Genomic DNA, 14,903 nt, shown 5'->3' with positions numbered 1-14,903 from the left:
TTTCTCTTTGCCTCCCTTGCTAATTATCTGCTTCTCTGTTTGTTGCTCTCTAATTTCTCCTTCCATCTCCTCCTCTCATTCTCCAAATTTCTCTTTTTCTATCTCTGAATCTCTTTTACGGTCTCTTCCTAATTCTCTGATTTTCTCTCGCCCTCTCACTAATTCACTATCTCAAAACCTCTTTTCTTCTATTTTTCTCACTGGCTCTCTAATTCTCCAATTTACTCTCTCTCTCAAATTCTCTATCTTTCTAATTCTCTGATTTGTTCTTCCTCTATCTTTGAATCCCTCTTTCTCTCTCTCTCTAAATCTCTGATTTGCTCTTCCTCTATCTCTAATTCGCGCTCTCTGTCTCTGTATTTCTTCAATTGTATATCTCTAAATCTCTATGTTTATCTCTCTCTAGTGCCCCAATTCTCTTTATGTAATTCTCTATTTCGCTCACTTTCTAATATTTTCTTTCTATCTCTCGGTCATCTCTTCCTCTCACCCTACTAATCTCTTTATCTCTTTCTATCATTCTCTGTTTTTCTCCTTATCTATCTCTAATTCTCTCTCTCCCTCTAATTCTCTGATTCTCTCTCTCTCTTTTATTCTCCCCTACTCTCTGTCTATCAAATTCTCCGTTGCTCTGACTTTAATTCCCTCTTTCGCTTTGTCTCTCAGATTCTGTCTCTTTCTAATTCTCTGATTTTCTCTATCTCTATCTCTGAATCCCTCTTTCTCTCTCTCTAAATCTCTGATTTGCTCTTCCTCTATCTCTAATTCGCGCTCTCTATCTCTCTATTTCTTCAATTGTCTATCTGAAAGTTAACTTATTCTGAAATTTTATAAGGTTTAAATAGAGATCCAATTTTTTTGCACGGACAAAAAGTTGGATAAGTGATTTTTCAGAGGTATTTTGTGATGTTGTATTATTTAAGATAGGTGATGGCATTCGATTGACCAAATAAGTTGCTCTTGTATCTGCTTCATCTCATAATTTCTCCAGCGCTATATCATTATGTAGTAATGATAAATATGTCTCAGTAATGTGACAACGGGGTGAATAATTCTTTTTTTAAGATGCTGATGAAGCTATTTTAATTCTCTACGCAATTAGATTCTCATAGAGGGAATCTTTTTGCTTGAAAGCATATTGAGGACGGGATAATAATTGCTCAGATTGATCATTTAACCTCTCGATATGTTCATCCGATAGTATGTTACATTTTCTGGATTTATTAGTCAACCTCTCTCTCTCCCCCTTACTATCCCTTACTCTCTATCTATCAAATTCTCCCTTGCTCTGTCTTCAATTCCCTCTTTCTCTTCGTCTCTCTAATTCTGTCTCCAATTATAAGATTTTCTTTACCTGTGCAGAGCAGGAGTGCTGGTCATCGAGCTGAGGGCGCTACTCAGGATTCAACCATCACCAAAAGAGCATACTCGGGCAGGAGGAGGAAAGCTGGTTCTGCAGTTAGAAATACCCAGCCATAAATCTGACTGGAATTTTGAAGTTTTGGGTGAGAAGAGGGACTTCAATTTTGAAGTGAGTTATTTTTCTTCAAAAATGTGTCCTACTCTTCAAAAATATTAAGTCGTACCCCACGTTTTGCAGTTGGTGTATTAAAATACATATATATTCAAGGAAATGTTCTCCACACAGTGTTTAATTTATTTTTCAAAAATTAAATTTCCCATCATGAGGAGGGATTGCGGCCTCTGAAGAAAAATTGTTGCTCTCTAATTATCTGATTCTCTCTTTTCCTCGCTTTCTCCTCTCTACTTTTCTCTCATTCCCTAACTCTGTCTCTAGTTTTCTCGCGGTCCCTAATTCCATCTTTCTCTCTCCCTAGTTATCTCTTTCTCCTTTTCTATCATTCTCTGATCTTCTCTTTTTCTATCTCCGATTCTCTCTCGCCTTCTAATTCTTTGATTCTCTCTCTCTCTCTCTCTCTCTCTCTCTCTCTCTCTCTTATTCTCCCTTACTCTCGATCTATCAAATTCTCCCTTTCTATGTCTTTAATCCCCCCTTTCTCGTCATCTCTCTATCTCCCTATCCCTTTCCTTCCCCAATTCTCTGTCCCACACTCTCACCGTCGCTCTCATTCCCTCTGTCTTCCTCTCTCTCACTCACCCTCACCCTCTCCCTCTTCTTTTCTCTTTCACTCACTCTCTCCCTCTCCCTCTCCCTCTCCTTCTCTCTTGCTCTCTCTCTCTGACAAAACTAGGAACCCTAACATTTGATTTCAAAAATGACATCTTGAATTCAATACGGTTTGGATACACCCATCATACGTTCTTTCTTAGGTATGCGAAGTAAAAAAATTTATATTATCATTGAACAAATACCTAAATATATTATTATTGAAATCTAATCATTCCACCCTCTAACCAAATTCGAGAAAAATATGGAAGTACACTCCATTTCATGTAAGTCATTTTAATGAAATTAATTCTCAAAAGTTTATTAAATTAATTAATTCCTTTCCGTTAAAACCGAATGAGTTCAGTTATGTCACCCAATGAAATGAAATGAATTACCAAAGTGAATTCAGTATAATCCCCTCTTCTGATTAAATTGCCAAATTAATTCATTAAAATAATCCAAACTTTTTTCTTAAATCTAAGCGACAACAATGACATAAACCTTTCACATATCAGCTACCATTAAAATATAAATGCCATTATCACTAGATTCAATGACTGTTAGATTTGTACTGATAGAATTATATTAAATATGGTGTTTTGTGACATGTGAGTTGTGAATTAGTATAACGTCATAATAAATTAGAATATTCTTAGTATGATATACTTTGGTAGATGCATAATAATTTTTTCCAATTTAGTGCATTTACGCAATTTCTGAAAAATTATGTTCTTTTCGTGCCAAATTTGTTTGTTTTGTGCAAATTTGTTTGTTTGTGCGAATTTTGTTCAGTTGTGCGAATTTGTTCGTTTGTGCAAATTTGTTCGTTTGAGCGAATTTTTTCGGTTGTGCGAATTTTGTTTGGTTGGGCGAATTTGTTCGTTTTGTGCGAATTTGTTCGTTTGTGCGAATTGTTCGAACATCTGTTCGAATTTTTGCACATAAAAGAACAACACACCGAATAGACCCCTGTGCGATTTGGTTGTGTGAATTTTTTGTTCGTTTTAAACGAACAGAACAGAACGACCATGTCTAGAGTTGACTTGGTACATCCTAGAAAGTAGGATGACTTGGCACATTATTGAAAATAATATCTTGCCTAATTTTTAGGGGGCATTAAGACCATAGTTTGTGCCTATAAAAGGCCCCCAATTTCTCGTTTTCTTCACCCTTGATGTATTCTCTTTTCTCCCTTTGAGTTAAATTGAGCTTCTTGAAAGTTCATTTGAACTAGAAGTCTCCCATTCACTCTCTCTCTTGGAGTTGGTGCTCCCTTAACGGTGACGACACGGGGACATGACAAGGCTAACGACTACGCCTCGGTATTTCTCCTTGTATCATCTTGGGATCATCCTCGACATCTTCTGTAGTTGTTCACGTCCAAGTATGCTTTCGCGAGAGTTTGCGGCCAACAAGTGGTATCAGACCTACGTGTTTGAGGGGACGTGTTACGGCTTACGAAAATGGCAACTTCCATTATTTCTCTATATGACGTTGAGAAATTGAGCAGCTCGGTCAACTTCAGTCTGTGGTAACAAAAGGTGAATGACATATTGATTGAAAAGGATGTTATTGAGGCGTTGGATGATTCAAAACCTGACGATGTCAAGGATGATGATTGGAGACGAATGCAAATGAAGGCCGCCAGCACTATTCGTTAAAGTTTGTCGGATGTTGCAAGATATCATGTTTTTTATCTTGAAGATCCTGCCCAGATGTGGAAGACATTGGCTCTATGATACGCATGGAAGACATTTATGAGCAAAGCTTTATTGAAAGCAAAGTTATTTGGACTCTGGATGGCTGAAGGTACCAAATTGTATGCTCATATTGTCGGCTTCGGACATTCACTTTGGCCAGAGGTGCCAAAGTTTTCTGATACCACTTGTCAACCTTGGACAATCACGCCTTAAGTGCCCATTGGCATGACACTTATGGCATTCCTGGTTTTTCAACCAGTTGGCCCTTGACTTGGACCGTCCCTTCTTGCTCTCCTTAGACAAGTCGTCCTCAAAGTTCTGCAAATCAATGCAAAAAGCTTTGGAAATGATCAATATGAGCATGCAATTTGGTACCTTCGGCCATCTGGGCAGGATCTTCAAGATCAAAAACATGATATCTTGCAACATCCGACAAACTTTAACGAATAGTGCTGGCGGCCTTCATTTGCATTCGTCTCCAATCATCATCCTTGACATCTTCAGGTTTTGAATCATCCAACGCCTCAATAACATCCTTTTCGATCAATATGTCCTTCACCTTTGTTGCCACAGACTGAAGTTGACCGAGCTGCTCAATCATTCAACGTCATATCGAGAAATAAAGGAAGTTGCCATTTAAGTACTAAAATCATTGATTCAATTTGTCAAGAAGATATCTATGAGGATTGCTTCATTGATCTCCATCCTATGTTAAGATGAACTCAAGATGCCTCAAAGAAAAAGATAATAACTGTAGGAAATTGATAATTTATTTTTTGTAGATTAATTACTAGTTTAACTATCCATATGATATTTTGTTTTCTCAGGTAGAGATCATTGACTAAAAGGTATGTGGAATTAGGAATGCACTAAAATTTTCCATCATCTTAGTTAGTGCATACTGATTAAGTCATTATTTGACGAAGGTTGCATTTTTACCTATCATAGGCCATGTTATCAAGGCCATTCCCCTATGAATAATGCAAGGAGAACTTAGGTATTAATACAAAAGCTAAAAAATATTGGAGAATTTGGAGGTAAATACCATTTATTTTTGTCACCAATGCCTCCACTGTTGAGAGCTGTCTCCTTCAATCATCTTCTTCTGTTGAGAGCTGCCTCTTGGATCGTTCAACACACATGATTTCCTTCATGATATATCTCTGCTAAATGATTATTGGTAAAGTAATTCACAAAAATGATATTCAACATCAAGTGTAATTAAATTCCTCCCGCTTTTCATCTATCCATGCCCATGTAAATATCTTTCTCAATTCATGACTCAACTTAATGTCCTTTGTAATAAGATTAATCATCAATGTCAATACATTGTCTTCTAGTGGAATTATGTGTATTCTCTATAGAGTTTGATCCAAATTTATATCCGTGCCTTCAAATAACAAGACAGTCAACGCTAGTTATTTATAAATGTATACGATTCACTATCTTCACCAAATTCAACATAATCAATAAAATTCAATTTAATGAATTAAATCCTTTAATTTATATCTCAACATAAGTCATTTCATTCATGCCTATCCTTTATAACGACACATTCTATCTTAGTCATTATGACTAATTTTAAATTTTGTTTCACATATCAATATAATCCCTATACCCAATACAATAAAAACCATTCTCTCGCATTATTTAAGTCCTATTGCTCAGTTTAGTTTTAATAAAAATATTTCATTTACCTTTTTCCTTCAAAAATTTTTAGATATTATCAGAACCTCTTGATAATTTCCAACATTTACTGATTGTTAGTATATGAATTTATGGCTGGCTTGTTTGATATCTATCCCAAAACCAGAATAAGCTCCTTTATCTCTTCCTCTTCTTTTGCCTTTCATTATGTGTCTTCATAATTTAATCAGACCCAGATGTTAGCTATAACTTTAAATCCAAAATTAAAAATATAATACAGCTGAAAAAACACCTATACATCAGTATATCCGTGGGACATAAAAAATTGAATCCATCTTGTTGACCTTAAACAAAGTTATTACCATTTGATCCAGATCTGCATGGAAAGGTGGATTCTGGGAATTTTGAAATACTAAATATTCAATTTTAGCTTATCACAGGACTTTCGATTCCTTACGTATTCCAGTGAAGTTTTTTTGAAAAAGTATTATTTCCTCAACCTAGGGTTACCTAACTTTGACCTAGATATGTATGATTACTATACAATACAATAAAAATATGGATTCTTTAGATTTAGAAATAATTCATCTTAAATCCTTTATTTTAATTTAATTACTTCTCTATATTAGTGCACAGTAGATTTTTTAAGACGAATTAAAATGGACTCTCATAATAATAGAGAGAGAGAGAAGAACAAGAGACAAGGAAAAGTTGATTCACTCATAAGGCATATATTTTTATCAAATCACTCATGAAATGCCATCCAAATTTGTAATGCCCGAGGGCCATTTCCCATCCAACAATTTTTTAGGTTGAATCCCCAGCCATTCAATGTGTTACTTTATCTAAAGGCTGACTGAATTTCTAAACGAACATTGTCATCCAATATTTAACTTACTTTCTCATATTTTACATGTAGGTAATTACTTAATTTCTATAAAATAAGGCTTTGGAACTATCCTTACAAACGTAATATTTTCTGTAAATAACTCAAAAACACCTCAAATCAGGCCTCAAATAGTTTCCATAAGTAGCCAAAGTAAATTGCATATACTTTCTAATTATCATGATAATAAATAATACATTTCTATCATTATTATCTGTTAAATAAAGTTATGAAGTGAATATATCAGAATGGACTAATTAGACATACAGATTTACTCATATGGATCAAAAAAATTCTCAAATTTCATTACAGGCCTAAGTTTGTCTTCAAAATTATTTTGTAAACGCTTACTTTGTATCTTCAAATTTAGATACTTAAATCATCACATATGGACGACATTGAGTTTTATAGGATGGAACAAAGTATAATTAATCAATAATTATGAGTTGGAGTTTATCTAGGATTCATCATTTAGAGAATATTTCAATTTTACAGAATATTTTAATAAATTCCTAAGTTCTTAACATGCCTAAGCTTGTATCTTCAAATTTGTTTTGCAGTGGCAATTCAATATTTGAACCATGCTAAAGAATTTGGGGGCATGAAAAAGGGGACATGTCCTCAGTCACTATAAAGTTGTAATCCCATATTTGAAATCCTCAATGGTGATATGAGTTCAAAAACTCCAGGCCTAGTGGTTTTATAATGCATAATATTTGAGCGCAAGTTCCACTCTTGCGGACCTTACCTCATTTTAAGTTCCTAGATGAGTGGATATTATATATGTTTATAAATTTATTATAAATATTTTTTTGCAACACATACTAAATTAGATCACTAAATATTATTATCATTCATTAGATAGGTAAAAGTCAATTAAAATTATTTATAATCAGCTAACTATACACTGACTTGGGTAGCTTTAAGGAGCTATGAATTTTCTAGGATGGATGATGATAAATGAAATGATTAGGAAGGTTTAGATGGGGAGATTTAAGGAGTAGATATCAAAAGAGTCATTTTAATGGATCTGATAATTCAAATCTTATAAACTCTAAATAATCACTTGAGACATATTTACTTTAAAGTTGAAGAGAATGTTGGGTTCTAGAGGCCTTGATATGGATGAACACAAGGATTACATGCCGCGGAAGACTTATAGCAGAATCGTAAGATCATCAACAAAACTATGAAATGAATCACATGTGAATGGATCACATCTGTGATCTCTTGGATCCCAGAGTGAATGTGTGCAACCTCTAGATGTATCCATGTGGTCAATGGCACGTCGAATCTCCTCCTTCACCTTGATGATCTCTCTTCACCCTCTATCGTCATCGTCACACTTTCCTAATCGCATTAAGAGTGGAGAGGAGCCATGTGGAAAAAGGAAGAAGGGGAAGGCCCCTCAAATAATTCTTACCTGGGTGAATTTTTTTTAGAGCCTTCCCTTATTTATATTAAGTGGGTATTTTTCATAAAACCCCCAAAACTTAAGTATATCTTTTGACATCCAAATACCATTTGCGTGTGACCCTCTATGCCCATGATTAGTCTAGTTAATGACTCCAGTGGCCCAATAACCTTTATTGGCCTTCCAAATTAATTAACTATATCATCATATAGATTAATTAACATCAGATCAATTGAACCCAATCGATAGGTTGAGTCTCCAACACGTGGGGTGCCAAGCTACACCTCGTGCTCTAGAAGATACAAAGGAGTGTACATCGACTCACTCATAGAACATGTTCATCATCAGTTATTGTGTACATATAATTCATCATCCACTTGACACTCCAAAGATAACTTAGGGTATGGTCAACTCTTAAACCCTAATCCAAGTTAGTACCAATGAGTTCATAAATCATTGAAGAAATCTTCTCTGATATTTCACTAGCTTGACCAAGGACTTCATCACATCATCTTCCTTGAACTGTCTCCTCTTATACCGAGAGTGGACAATCCCAACTTGACCACTCAATCATCATCGTGAACTTCTTGATACTCTTAGACTAAGACCATTTAGAATCTCATGATTAGAGACTCGTAGGTCATAGCCAAAATAAAATTGTCCTTCCACAAGACATCTTTGGTGTCTCAGGTCTAAGGACCACTTACACAATCGTGACAGTCCTAACTCAACTTGAGTGAGTATAACCTATTGATTTTTGTTCATTAATGGAATCAACCTGATCGACAATTTGGTATAATACCATTCAAGAATTCATAAAAATCAATTCAGTGAACTCTTTCCAATAAAGAGCACCCATTATCGATCCTTAGTATCTTAACACTAATGGCTACGGAGCCGGCCATACTCATCATATGAGTGAGGCTAGATAGTGCTATTCTAACCAGATACTTTGATGTCCTTTGAATATGAATATTTAGAACACATGATTAAAAACTAATGATCTCCGTAGTACAACCTCATCATAATTCACTAAGTCCAATCATGTATTCATGGTCTTCATTATAAGAATCAGATGTGCAATATAATGAATATGTTCTATTAATGAACATGGAACAAGATATGGAATGTATGATTGGCTTGTCACCCGCATATATTTCCATCAGAGAATACAAATCTCTTACAAATTTTTGTCTCACCAACCCCTTGAGTCAAATCTTTTCCAATATGGAATTAGCCCACACTGGCTAAACTCTTTCTAGCCATTCATCAATAGAACCAATATAATTTAATAAAATTTCAGATTGAATTGATGAAAATCAATAATTATAAGAGGGGGCATTGGAATGGTATTATGCCTATCCAATCTCAAGATTCTATTGTAGTTTGGATGAGCTATATTTTGATAATCTCAAAGCTTTGGGAATCTTCCAAAATGAGGGGTGTGAAGAGAAAGATAGGTGGGGAGAGAAAATGATATATTTAACATTTTTTACTCAAAATATTATCATATGGTTCTCCCTTATTATTTCCATGACACTTAGAGCACCTGGACCAAGTGGACCAATCTATTTATTCGGTAGGTGTCATAATCTATAGCTTTCGTACACTCGTCTTAGCTTGAACCAACAAATCCTAGCCATAGTATTAGCTTCATATTTTTGCCTTGAGTGATGAAGAAAAGCTGTTTTATCAGTTTCATGAAAATTTTATGACATTTGGCACACTCATGGAGTGGACCTTTACATTTTAGGCGTGTACCATGTAGCTCCATCCATTGCCACTTCACTTATCCCATATCTAGTGGCTCTTTAATACCAATCTATTCCACCATTTTTTATCAAAAATCTAACTATTTCATGCATTTTTTGTATACAGACATGATTGTGCATGGGGTCTATGAAAATAGAGTAAATAAATGATAACATGCATATAATATTCTAAGTATAGATAGATAGATAATGATCAAGCAATTAATCAATGCACACACTTAGTGCATGTTATATTATCGAATGTCAAAGGCCTATATGATCATCGGCTGTGTAGAGAATATCAATGAAGTAATTTATGTGAGAGAAGATTTATGTGTATACTTTTATATAAAAAATTACAATGTTATTTCATCAGAATGAAATAATAAGACCAATTAAAAATATATATGGTTTAACCTGAAATTTGTAACAGGTATAAAAAGACTTTAAAATTCTATTGTGATGCCTAACTCATTGTCAGAATAAAATGTCAAATCAGAAATATTATGTATTTTGGAGATAATAAAAATAGTCTCAAAGAAGTAAAGCTATCCTGATTTTGGTATCTCCAGCATAATAATTAATATAAAAATCAATACAGACAACAATGTTAACATTTTGTATTTGACAACCATTAAAATATTGTTAATTGCATGTTCATAGGAATCCTCAACAATGGACATTTCTACGTAGCATCCTGGGGACATTTATATCCGTCATGTCTAGAGGACCGCAAAAAAAATAGAATTTGTTTGAAAAGAAACAAAAATATACTTAAAAAATTGTTGCTCAAGTCTACTACTAATCAAAGACATTTCTTTAAAAATTCAATAATATGGCTTTTATAATTATCTTTACTAATAGAAAGTGTCATCCTGAGTTTGTAATACTTTTAATCCCATTTTCTCACAAGCCACAAAGTCGACATGAAAAGTCACTGCCGTTCCATGATAAATGTTTGTTAGATAGGATGATATCTAGAAACTTTTGGGACTATTAAAGATAATAATATATATGAAAAAAACTCGGAGAGGAGAGCGAAAAAAATTCTAAATTTGATAGTAAAAATACAGGCGAGAAGATACTTGTGGTATCAAATTAACTGATGTAATTTTTTTATGGAACTAAATTTATCCACATTCAGAGTCCTACGCCAAGCTATGAAAAATTATTACCAAACAAATACTTAAAAAATGATCATTTTGTAATTAAACTTGAGATCTTCTCATTATGTTTGATCAAACATATGTTGGAAGGTCGAAGCATTCGTAATTATCTGATTCTCTCTAATAATCATACCTGTTTCATACAGAAAGAATCAGCCCATTCTGGGCACTGCACACAATCCTTATTCTCCTTATACTGTCATGCCACTATAGACATTATTTTCCTTCCAAGCGGAGATCATTCTCCACAATCTAATTTCAGTTATGAGGTTCTTTTTATGCTTGCAGATGATCTTCAATAGGCTCATGAAAGAAGATTTCTAGTCATCATAGTTTTTGATTTATGTCTTAACTTAACTCTTGAGAATTGACCGAAACCATTTTGTAGGGCCTGAATTGGACTGAGTTATGGGATCAATATAGTTCAGGGACGTGGATGGGACACGACAAGGATGGTTCGGGATGAATTTCATCCCGTCATACGTCCTTTGTTAGCATAAGGACGAAGGACGGGACAGTTTTTCATCCGCCACCAAAAAAACCGTCCCATCCAGTAATGGCGGGACGGTTTTTCGTCATGTCCAGGCCCAAAATCATCCCGTCCAGGCCCAAAATTGTCCCATCCTTCGTCCCGGACGGAAAAATATAACGTAGGAAAGTATTTTAGTCGGAAGAAGTCTCCCGCACCAGATTTAGGGCTTTCCTTTGAATTCTCCACTCTCCCGCGCCCGGCAGATTTAGGGCATCCGCTGGAACTCTGAAGGAAGAAGGAAGAACTCTGAAGTCTGAACTCGGGAACTCTCACCAGGCATCCAATTTTGAAATGTGAAGTCTCCCACCAACCGCAGAGCGCTCCTCCACCGCTTCTTTGACGTCGAGGTATGTTCGCATCTCTTTCTCTTTCAATGGCTTTATTATAATGTCGCTGTGTTGCACCCCGTTTTTCTTAGTTCGATTGATGCCATTCCTTAGCGCCATTAAGTGCATTTGTGTCGTGATCATCGCCTTTGTGTCGTGCCTAACGCTTTTCTGTTGTGTAACGCGTTCATCTTCCAGAAGCCGTGCTCTCAGTTATCAAATCCATTGTTCTCCTGCATTGGCCAGAAAAATGGTTCGACATAGCTTAGAATGGTTGCCTATTTTCTCGACTTATGCGTTGATTATCAATGCCGAGTTGAGGTTTCTTTCTCTCTCTAGAACTACCTCTTTCCTGGCATAAATTATCTGTCTCTGTTCAGAAATTCTGTTATTATCATCACCTTAAATTAGATATGTTCTCTAATCACACGTCCAGATTGATTCACGCATTTCCTTGCACTTTTTACTGTCTCACGCACTCTCTATGTCTTGTTTCCTTGTTAATTAGGACATGGATCTCTCTCCTCTTTCTATGTCTCTTCTCTCTCTTCTCTTTCTTCATCATTCTATATTCTCTCTCCTCTTTCTCCCTCTTTTTCTTCATCATTCTATCTTCTCTCTCCCAGCATTACATCTGCACCTAATTTCCTACCCGTTCATCTCCAAGGGCGAGCGACTAACACACACCTCAAAATCTTCTCTCTAGAACACTCTCTCTCTCTCTCTCTGTCTAATAAATTCAAGATTGTAGCCATGAGTCAAATTTGCAAAGGGGGGAAAACTCACAGGCTTCTCCTCTAGCTTGTTGGGGCCAAACTGTCCCATCCTGGCCTCGGCGTCCTCCGAAGAAACCTCCCTTTGGAAGTTCTTAGTAGCTCCAACACTTCATCCAATGGAAGGCTCTCCTGCTCATCAGTTTCACCAAAATTAGTCTGTTTTACTCTATGATCTCATGAAATCCTTAGTTATGGCCTCGGCATATCTTTTTATATATATGTCCAGGTAATAAAATATTATTCCCCCTACAAAAGAAGTATCAATATCTTCTATCTCTCCGATCAAACAGGGAAACTATATTTAGATTCCCAGTGGTAGAAGAAGTATCTAACTAATCTCTCCCTCCCAATCGCCTCTTCTCTCCGAAGTATTAACTCTCCGTCATATGAATAGACCACAGTAAACCCATAAATTTTAAATTTCTGAATTACACTTCAACGGTTTCGTTTTGAGTTGGGTGGGGGCCGCGTGCACGCAGGCCCCTGCTACCACAAATTATGATGTCCACTCTCCCACTTGGGGAGATGGTAGCCGAGCGCCCCTCCCAAGTGCAATGGTGGTCACGCGGCTAGGCCACAGGCCTTCTTGATCACCCGTAGACCCCGTCCAGGTAAGTATGGCGCTCGGAGCAGCCCGCTCTTTATTTTGAGCCACTGGGCAGGCCATCTTTTACGGCGGAATCGTTAGTGGAACGCATCCAGTCTCTCCACATCGTTTACGGCTGATGTTTTAACACTTGCTCCCCATTTGTGGGACGAGTACTTTGCAGGTACACAGGAGTCGCGGGCTACACTAACAGCTATGCCTCGATCATCATTGACACCCCAACATCACGCTGAGTCATGCGAGGATACCCTGCGTCATAGTCAACGTGTTCCATGTCGTAGTGTTCGTATGTTCCTCCAACGCCTGGCCTATCATCACTCAAATGAAGACGTCATCGACATTACCTCGGATTTGGACTCCAACACCCCGAAGCCTTCCTCAAAGCCACCGGCTGAAATTTTCCTTACGTCCCCAACAATCATGCTTCCACATTGCACACCCCGACAGCACGCGCTAATCATTGAAAGTTCACACCGCCTTCTCTCCCACCTACGGCCCTTCCTTTTCGGGGTTCCAGATCCCCCTTAGAAGGTACCCGAAAATTATTTCACAGATACAGCTTTTGGGAAGCCCATAACTTTTCTCAGGAGATGATCGGCCAAGTACGAGCAATGGTAGCCCAACCTTTTCTCGACAACCATGTCATCACGGGTTCACGTACAACTACAGGCCCCTTGGCGGATAGCGGTGGCAATGGATGGCTAGTCGAGTAACAACCATGACATGTTCAGAACCAAGCTGCGCTGAAGCCACTCTCTTCTTCAACGGAGTTGAATCTTCTCAACCCCGTGGGAGTTGACGTATTGCGTGTGACGCATACGTCGCATACAACGAGAGTTACGAGTTACGACTCTCCATTGGGGCCTTACCGGTTGGTAAGCCCCCATGCTTAGTTGGTTAAAACATTTAAGACTCCTGTTTCTTTAAATATCTCCAGTAATGGGGAAGAACACAGTTGTTGTTGAAGTGAATGGGCTTTCCTCTGTCTAGCGTTTCTCCTCTCCTTCTCTAGCATTCTCTCTTCTCTCTATCTTTATCTCTTTCCCTCTCTATATACATCTCTCTCTCTTTTTCGGTGGGTGGAATGTTGGACACACTGGCGGCCCGTGATTTTATCCTCTATGGATTTTTCCTGATTAATAATGTAGCTTACAAAACTGATCAAATTTTCTCTGTCTAACTGCGTCTAAAATGTGGTTGAGTCATTCATTAATCGTTATGTATATTACGTTTGTCTCACTACCCATTCTGTATCTTTGAAATGTTTTTAAAATATTCCATTGTGAGAGAGACGAACTCGATTGATCAACCTTCTCACTAGATCCCAAGTTTCTGTTAGGGGTGACCTCTCTATCTACGTATGGTTTATCTTTCCATTTCTTCTTTCTGTGAACGAAGAACTGAAGGTGAGGACAGCCCAGATTTTGATCCTCTAGAGACCTATTCAATTGAGATCAAACTTCACGTGGCGTGGCAATTCATTATATCAATTCACTTTGTCTCATGCAATCTTACCCCCCCGCAAGTACGGCCGGGGCTTGGTCACGCTCTTGAGCAAGCTGAGTCTCGTTGCCCCTACATCCTTGGGGCCTCTATAGGATTGACATTGATTTGTAATCAGGTATACACATTCTTCTTTGCGTTCTTTGTTGGTCCGTATGGTCTATGGTTGTTTGTATGTGGGGCGAGTTTTGTTTGTTTTAAATTAAGTTACCTCTTGGGATAATGATATAATGGTTAATTTGTTCAAATATTTTTGGTCCTTTACTGCCTTTGATGGATTGCGACTATGAATTTTTTACTTGAATATATTATTCGACTTTATTGATTGCAGTGTTTGAATTTGGGTAAGGATTTCTAGGGATTTCTGTAAATGTTGATGAAGTAACCATGGTAATGGAAAATGTATTTCTGTACGAGGAAAATATCTGCAAGATTTCATGTGATTGCAATTATTTACTGAATTT

General features: G+C 36.9%; 1 non-coding gene across 1 annotated transcript; it reads right to left on the bottom strand.

Moving 5' to 3' along the window:
• Positions 1–12,787: 12,787 nt before the first annotated feature.
• LOC144701523 (U1 spliceosomal RNA) lies at positions 12,788–12,948 on the bottom strand. Its single transcript, XR_013581028.1, has one exon. It is a non-coding gene; the product is annotated as a U1 spliceosomal RNA (small nuclear RNA).
• Positions 12,949–14,903: the final 1,955 nt, after the last annotated feature.

This window comes from Wolffia australiana, chromosome 3 (genome assembly GCF_029677425.1).
Source record: "Wolffia australiana isolate 7733 chromosome 3, ASM2967742v1".
NCBI classification, from domain to species: domain Eukaryota; kingdom Viridiplantae; phylum Streptophyta; class Magnoliopsida; order Alismatales; family Araceae; genus Wolffia; species Wolffia australiana.
Note: the sequence above shows the minus strand (reverse complement) of the source record. Positions and strands in the feature narration are given on the sequence as shown.